This window comes from Scophthalmus maximus, chromosome 14 (genome assembly GCF_022379125.1).
Source record: "Scophthalmus maximus strain ysfricsl-2021 chromosome 14, ASM2237912v1, whole genome shotgun sequence".
NCBI classification, from domain to species: domain Eukaryota; kingdom Metazoa; phylum Chordata; class Actinopteri; order Pleuronectiformes; family Scophthalmidae; genus Scophthalmus; species Scophthalmus maximus.
In genome coordinates, this window is record NC_061528.1 from 11,921,149 (window position 1) to 11,929,142 (window position 7,994).

Sequence of the window (7,994 nt, forward strand, 5' to 3'; positions counted from 1 at the left end):
TTCGTCCCTGTGTGGTCTGTGTGGTCTGTGTGCAGGGGCAGACGAGGTCGCATCCAGACCGCGAGAAGACGACGAGGAGCCGGAGCCAGAAGAAAATCACCGTCCCGCCGTCGTCGTCGTCATGTTGGGCTGCGCGCGGAGACGCCGACCGTCGCGCTCCTTTTTGGGCACCGTCCTGCCGCTTTCTCTGACGGAGGCGTCGACCGGGCTGTCGCGGCTCCGCGGTGAAGATCCGCCAAATGTTCCTCCTCCGGCTGCTCAGGTCCTTCTTTGCCCTCCTCGGTTTCCTCTGTGCGGGCTCCTGCGCATTTCCACGTCTCCCAGCGATGCACTCACTGTTGCCTAGTGGTTTACAAAGACAAGAGCATGTGGAGGAGGAGGAGGAGGAGGGAGAGGAGGAAAGAGAGTTCGCCTCGTTTGACGGGTTGTTGTTGTGTTTTAAGTGATCGAACATGAAACATAGACTTTTATAATACACATTAAAAATAATACATTGCCGTGACTATTGCCAAATTGATTAATATACTCAAATATAAGTAGTAAGAAAAGACAACAACCACATTTGTATCTCTGTGTTGCACACATGCCTCGTCATGATGCTGAGCAAAAACATCATTTTTATGGTTTACCTAATTTTCTCCCCTGTGATATCTGCAGTTCAAGTTGAAGTGCTCCCGTCATTTGCAAATGTCCACTGTTTACCAGTTGTTTTTACGGGGTCACCGTGTGCTAACAGCCATTGATGACCCCAATTTCATCCCACGGGCGGCTGCTCCAGCTTCATTCTGTTGATGACAGGTGCAGGAACCCTTAACCGGAGAAACGGCTATACCGCTCGGAAAAGGTGCTGACACTCACAGCAAATTATATGAGATCTCAGGGGGACAAAGAGCGATGCGATCAGGAGCCACTGCTCAGAATTCACTCATCATATCAAGGCCACTGAGGAATAACACCCACACCATAGTTACCCAGGCTTATATGGCGTCTCTCTCTCTCTCTCACACACACACACACACACACACACACACACACCAATCTATCAATCAATCAATCAGGACATCACCGATGGCTTCAGCTTGGAAATTTGGCAAAAGAAGCCAGTTTTAGCTGGAGACATGTGCATCAGCCAGAAATTTGCCATGGAATCATTTAAAAATATATTGTTAAATTGCTACTAGTTTTCAACATTTTTCTCAGGGATCAATATGCTGTCGGGTCCATCTGGTTCCAGTCGAAATCCCCCTCTCCTGCTCCCCTGTAGCTCCCCGTGGATCCCACATGATATTCCGTGTCCAGTCTGAAGCCCAGTGTGCCTCCCACCATACAAATGGTAGCTTCTAAAAACAGCACAGAGGCCTGACATGAATGTTTTCCAAATGAGCGACCGCGTGGCAGCACAGAGCGACGTTGACGTGCTTCCAAGTGTCGTCTGCGAGGCTCTGAGACTGGGAGAGAACTCCCCATCAGTCACAAGGCCATCATAATTGCCAGGTACATTAGACACAGCGTCTGCAGGACTGTAGGCCTTCAAAATGAGTGCATGGGGACACGGGTCATCCTCCATGCATTCTGGCCCTAATTAGGAGGATAAGGCCATTCACATATTTGCAGGGCAAAAAAATAAGGCTATTAGTTTGGACCAGCCAGCAGCCAGCTGGCACCGCAAGCCTGAACATTTTTTAATTGCTGTATTTTTCGCTGATATACTCATTGAAACAAAAGTTTTTCCACAACTCTTGTCAAAGGTGTCTGTACGGTTTATACGTTAAGAAAAAAAAGCAATTAACTAACATAACTGTAAGGAATCCTTGAGCTTTAAAGCCACTGGAAACCACAGTCAAACAGGCACAACGGGAAGGTATTTTTAGCCTTTGAGTTAACAGACAAAAACTCAGCTAATCTCTTTCATGAACTTTAAAGATTGGTGCACAGATGAAGGATATCGCCTTTTTCTATTATAATCCTGCCCACTTGAAACCAGTAGGAAAACACAAGTGGAAATCAATCATGTAAAATAACTAAATCTGTTCTACCATGATAGAAATGAATGTTTTTTTTCCCATCAGTCATGGTAATTATGGCAATATGTTTTCAGGGCCCTTGAAAAAAAAAAACTGCATCTACAGACTCAGTGACAGAAATGGATTATTGTTACATTCCGCTTTCTTTTCAGAATGAGGCATTTTCATGTATTTCCCATTTATTAAATCCCATCTCTGCATGGATATATTCAAAGATCACTCATAATCACAGAGAAGTTTTTGCACAATATAACGTGGTGGGATGAAAGTGCCATTTATGGCGTGCCTTTGAGTGACCGGCCATAGGGAGTCAGTCTATTGAAGCCTTTATTTGAACCATCATTCAGACGGATCCCAGCCCCACAGAAACGCTTCTTTAATTCTGCTCGACACGCAGGCTTTGTCAGTGACAGCTAAATACAAGGAAGGGGTTATGGTCCGGGCTTGTTCTTGTCACACACCAGGAGGCGGCTGATGTGTAACACTGTGCAATAAATTAGAATATATGCAGATTATGGCTCTCCTTCAATAACGGGTGCATTTACAAAGGCTGCACTTTTCACTCCAATTAAGGAAAAGGTTTTTTTTTTGATCACCAAAGATTCTGTTAAGTCAATTATCAGTAAACTTTGATGATCTTTTTTTCCCCGTAACCCATTTCATAAAAATAGCCCAGGCAAAACCTGATGGGCGGGTTTGGGGATGCGATTGATTTATTAATCTAATCAGACCAATGTAGGACACAAGATGCATTTATCCTCCTCGGAATCAGCCAGGATAGCACTTGAGGTCATTTCCCAAGAAGATCGGCCAATCACTTCAGACAATCTTCTCTAATTTTCCATCTTCCTTTATAATCTCTACAATCAGAGACAGATCAGGGAGCGCCATGTTGGTTTTGATGGATTTGTTCTTCTACCCACCCCACCTCCTGCAAATTTGCGACAATTCTATGTAATCATATTTTGCAGCTCCGGTATTGATTTTTGAATTCCAAACAAACAAACCTCCTCGCATGAAAGACATGCGTTATGACTGTTCCCCCTTCAGATGACATCTTACCGTCATCTGAAGCGTGCCCATTGGACGCTGGAGCGCTAACAGGGTCTCCTCAGTGCTCGGCGTGTAATGTGAAACCATGTGGTGAATGAGTAAAGCTGCATCTCTAAACCAGTGATTCCGTGGGGGTCCGGTAATTGGGTCAAAAGATATGGAGCTTGCAAGGGACATATGAAATTGTCAGCATCTTGTGGTAATTGAGGGACATTGCAGATGCTCGTGAGTGACTCTGGAAGAAGCAGCAGCACTTGCACACAAACTGAATCCCCAACTGGAGGCAAAATAAGATCAGGTACTAATGAAGAGTGAGTTGCTCGTATAGCCACATAGTCGCAGATAAATTGTTGTTTATACAATCCTTAATGGCTACTTTTAAAAACGCAAATTTAAATAGTGTGTCTGAGGTTTTTTTTCTCCCCCGGCTGAAACGAGAGCTTATTAGTTGATGCTGTGGTCAAAAATAGCTCCTGAAGATTGATGATTGATTACCACACAATTACTGCTGAAAGCAGCGGGGCTCCACCCCCTTATCCCCGCTTTCGTCGCTAAAAGGAGATTATCACATAGGTGAAGCTTGTTACAGCCACTTCCTCCCTGTAAATCAATAAAAGGTTACTCAAGAGATTGCGAGCATACATCAGAAAATGTCTCCCTTAAATCCCCCCAGGCAGACTCTGCACATGCAAAGACGGGTACTGTACATTACTCCCTGTGTTTGTGGTGGGGAGTGTGTGTGTGTGTGTGTGCGTGCCTCCCGTGGCAATGGATCTGAGCCCCACTGAGATAATGGCCTCAGACCATGTCTAATTAAAGCTGCTTTTCAGTGCAGGCGCTTTGGAACTTCAGGTCCCCTCAACAATTAAGTGCAGGAGTTCTTCTCTGGGGCGCGAGCAAGAAGGAAAGGCACATCCAAAGGGTTGATTATCCCCCTCTCTCCCCCACTCTGCCTGTGCCTATTATTGGATTCACTAAGTTGATGGAACCCCCTGTATATTGAGCAGGGAGAGAGACAGACAGGCAAACTGGCATACAATCAAACACAGGGCAGGCACTCGGAGAAATAGGACATAAAAAAGGTATAGCTACTTATTTGAAGTCCAAGCACGAAAAGCGCCTGAGAGCTTCTTGTCGTGCTGATCTAATGGAAACAGGTTAGGAAGACAATCACATAACCGGAAGGTAAGAGGTTCAGTTCCTGCCGCTGTGTCCTTGAAAGCTGCCCTGGAAAGGAGCAGCAAATGAACAGGTAAGGATGTGAGCTTTTTGTTGTGATGTAAAAAAGGAACTTGAATAGTAGAGTTTTTCACCTTTCATGGATTTGGCCCTCAGTGCCCCCATCTTACAGCCGGCGCAAAAATGGCGCCAAGCGCCAAAGCAAGTGTCTCTGCTATTTTCAAACCGACACTGTTGTCATTTTACCGTCAGGCACCCGCTGTGTTTGATAGAAAATGCACTTTCACCCATCTGAGTGCCCATGAGCATTGGTATCTGAGTCAGTGACGCAGTAATTTACTGTTATTTGAAGGGCACATTATTAGGATATTAATATATGCCATGTGCAAACTCTGTGCATAATCTAAGTGCGTAAGTGCACCTGGCTTTTAAAGGGAATTGGAGATGGAACTCACTCTGATTAGATTATTGCATATTATGCACAAAACATACCTATGATAAGTCTAATATTTGCGAACCATTCACCTGATGCATCAACCTTCAAACCTTGAATTGTTATTTTACATTAAAAACATGATAATCGTTTTAAAATACCACACAGATTCCCTCTTTACTGTACTGTAAATCTCTCAGATTGTTAAAATCTATGAGATCTATTCTGTTCCAACGCCCAAAGAGGTAGACTTATGTAACATTTTTAAAAAAGCAGTAGAGATTAGATAAGACAAACTAATTGCCGAGTAGGCTTTTCAAACTCCATTAATAATTTCACAGTCCCTCAGATTTATCTTGTGACCCCTCGGAGGGAGCCCGACCTCACTGTTAATTGGGAGCCTCTGGACTAAACTACTTAACTTTATGTAAAGTAGTAAGACCTTTGTGGTGCTGTTCGACATTGTACCGAGAGAGGCGTCTCGTCGAGTTCAATGGGTTGGACAAAATAATAGAAACACCTGTCAACATAATGCAGTGCAATTGAGCAGCCAGCACCATTAATTAAGTCTCCAAAATGATCAGAAGTAACACATTGAAAAAACCTGAACATTGAAACCTTTGTGACGGCCGGATTCATGCTGGAGTGTTGTGTAAGACTGAATTAGTTTTAGCGTGATGTTTGTTTATGAAGCGACAAAGCACAGAATCTTCCATAGCTTTTCAATGGACTGTTTTATTGTATCTCTGATTCAGGCCGAACAGAAAAATGACATCATAGTTTCGAGAATAGAAGGAGTTAAATGAAGAGAATAGGGGAACTATGTGGTCTCAGGTTTCTAGACATGGGAAAGGGGTTTTAAATTTCCTGAGGTTTAATGAGCCCATGCTTTATGTAGCTGAGAGCTGTGCAGCATCCACAGTGAGACGCTCTGATCTTGTTCTGCCGTCGAGAGCCAGGGCGAGGCCACACATAGCTACAGATAAAGCCTCCATTAGGGCCATTATTTTACAGCATCTCACCCCTTAATGGACTCCCCCTGGCCGGGCCGGAGACCCGCTATCTTATCCTCACAGGCCCAGTTAACCAGCCTAGGTTAGGCTGCCTACAGGTGTGAGGCTGTTGGAAACAGCAGTGTCCCCGCAGGGGCCCCCGCTGAGCGTGTGCTGAGGCACTGATGTGCTGTCAGCTCTGCAAAGACACCTATTAATATACCACCGCATTGGCCACCTCGGAGAGGTTTACCAACAGTCATTAAAGAGCTTAAGCGGAGGAAATTAAAATATACATTTGCAGTTACAGAGTGTGAGTGTTCTAAAACAGATCATTCTTTTCCCCGTGTCCTAATGAACGTAAACTGCCTCCCTTGCATATATTAATAGCTGCAATACAGCAAATGACTTAACAGGTTTTTTTAAACTTTGTCAAGTGGGATTAAAAGACCAAATAATTTTGGAATATTCTAGTCCTGAAACAACTGAAAGAACAGATCTTTGTTTTGGGGAAATGTGCTCATTTGCCCGAGTGTTTGCTGAGAAAATCCTACAATGTGAAGCTCAACGAGCCGCTGGTTGGCTCAGCTCAGCATAGGGACAGAAAACAGGGGGACACAACTAGCCCGGCTACGACCGGAAGCAGTGACCCTCAGAATCTTTTTCCCAGTCAGCCGCACTAGCAGGAAACAAGTCAACAGGCGAGCCGCCACAAAACACACAAACAAAATGTGTCTAATTATCTGCCTAATGTGTTATCACACAACAAACAATGTGCAATGCGAGTACAGCCACTGCAATTCTAATCATTCGAAAAAGCAGTCATGGGCCTTCCTGGATACTGGGATGAGCGGGAGCAGGCATTAAAGTTGACAATGTCTCTGCACTCATTCATATGATGAATATTCAGCCCCCTCTCCTCACTCATCCTCCCACGAGCTGCGGGCCGTGAAGGGGCTTTGGCCTCGTCTGTGACCGGGAGTTTACTTTCACTTTCACTAAATGTTTCCACAGATCCTTTACTTGCAAAACATATGTGTGTATGTGTGTATGTATGTGTGTGTGTGTGTGTGTGTGTGTGTGCACTTGTTGTACAACGACCAGTTCACTCCCTGCGTCTCTGAACGAGCTGTGAGTGACGGGGGCGCAGTGAGAGACGAAGCCCCGCCCCTTCCGGTATCGGTATTTTTCTTCGCTGTAGGCTGGTGGAGAAAAAACATAAGCTACACCATAGATCTACTATTTAATACACAGACAGACCGGCTAAACGTCAGGCACGGCCGACCAAGGAACATTTTTAGTCGCACTTCGCAGATTGTTGGTCGCTATAGAGACCTGGTAGTGTATTCACTACATCTCTGCCTCTGAACTAGTTAACTTGCTCTGATGCTGCATTCAGTTACACCTGGGAAACTCTAGGTCTCTCTAGGCTTTGTGTATTGGCTACAGCGGATGATGTCATGCAAGCCGCCAATTAAATCTCTGGGCTCTGGACTGTACTAGCGTAACAAATACCAGATACAGTAGCATCATCTCCACAGCTCATTAATTGACATAAAACAAAAGGAGCAGTCACATCTCTGTGACCCATGCAGCCATGAAATAATTTAGTAATTGTCTTTTTCTTTTGCTCAATTAAGTTGTTTTTTTGTGTGCAGAATAAACAAATCAAATGTAAAGTATCAATTATCTTAATTAATTCAAGATAACTGGTTGATGGTTGTAGCTTCTTATTTATAATATGCCCATGAGATTGGTATTGATCTTCTCATCAAACACTTGGAAAGAAAGTGACTGAGCAGTTGCCAATTTTGATTTCAAATGAATGGTTTAAGTAATTGTTAAAGCCATTTCCTGCTCTCCATCTCCATTGCCCTACACTGGCCCTTTAGCTTTCCTTTTTTCAGGGAAAGAAGCATTTCAGATTCAAACAAAGCCGGAGTCACCTCAAAGGTCAAGCCTCCGTTTTTTAAATGTTAAAAAGAATAATGAGCCGTGCCTGAGGCACCTTCACGAGGTGGGACTGGCACATGCTTTTACACATGCTGGACAAAAGAGGAAGGTAACACCCATTACTATGTAGTTCTTACGGCATCTTAATGTACAGGTGTTGTCTCCCAACGGTCACCATGGAAGACAGGCTGCAATTGACCACCTCTAAAAGCCCACACACTGAATGGAGGCTGGTAATGAGATGTCCGGGCCCTTAAAAGCTTGAGGAGCAAGTTTTATTAAACAACCGATGGGCTTGTGTGATGCGCTTTGTGTTCACATTTTCAGTTGCTTCACACTGGAATTAATGCAAATTCAATG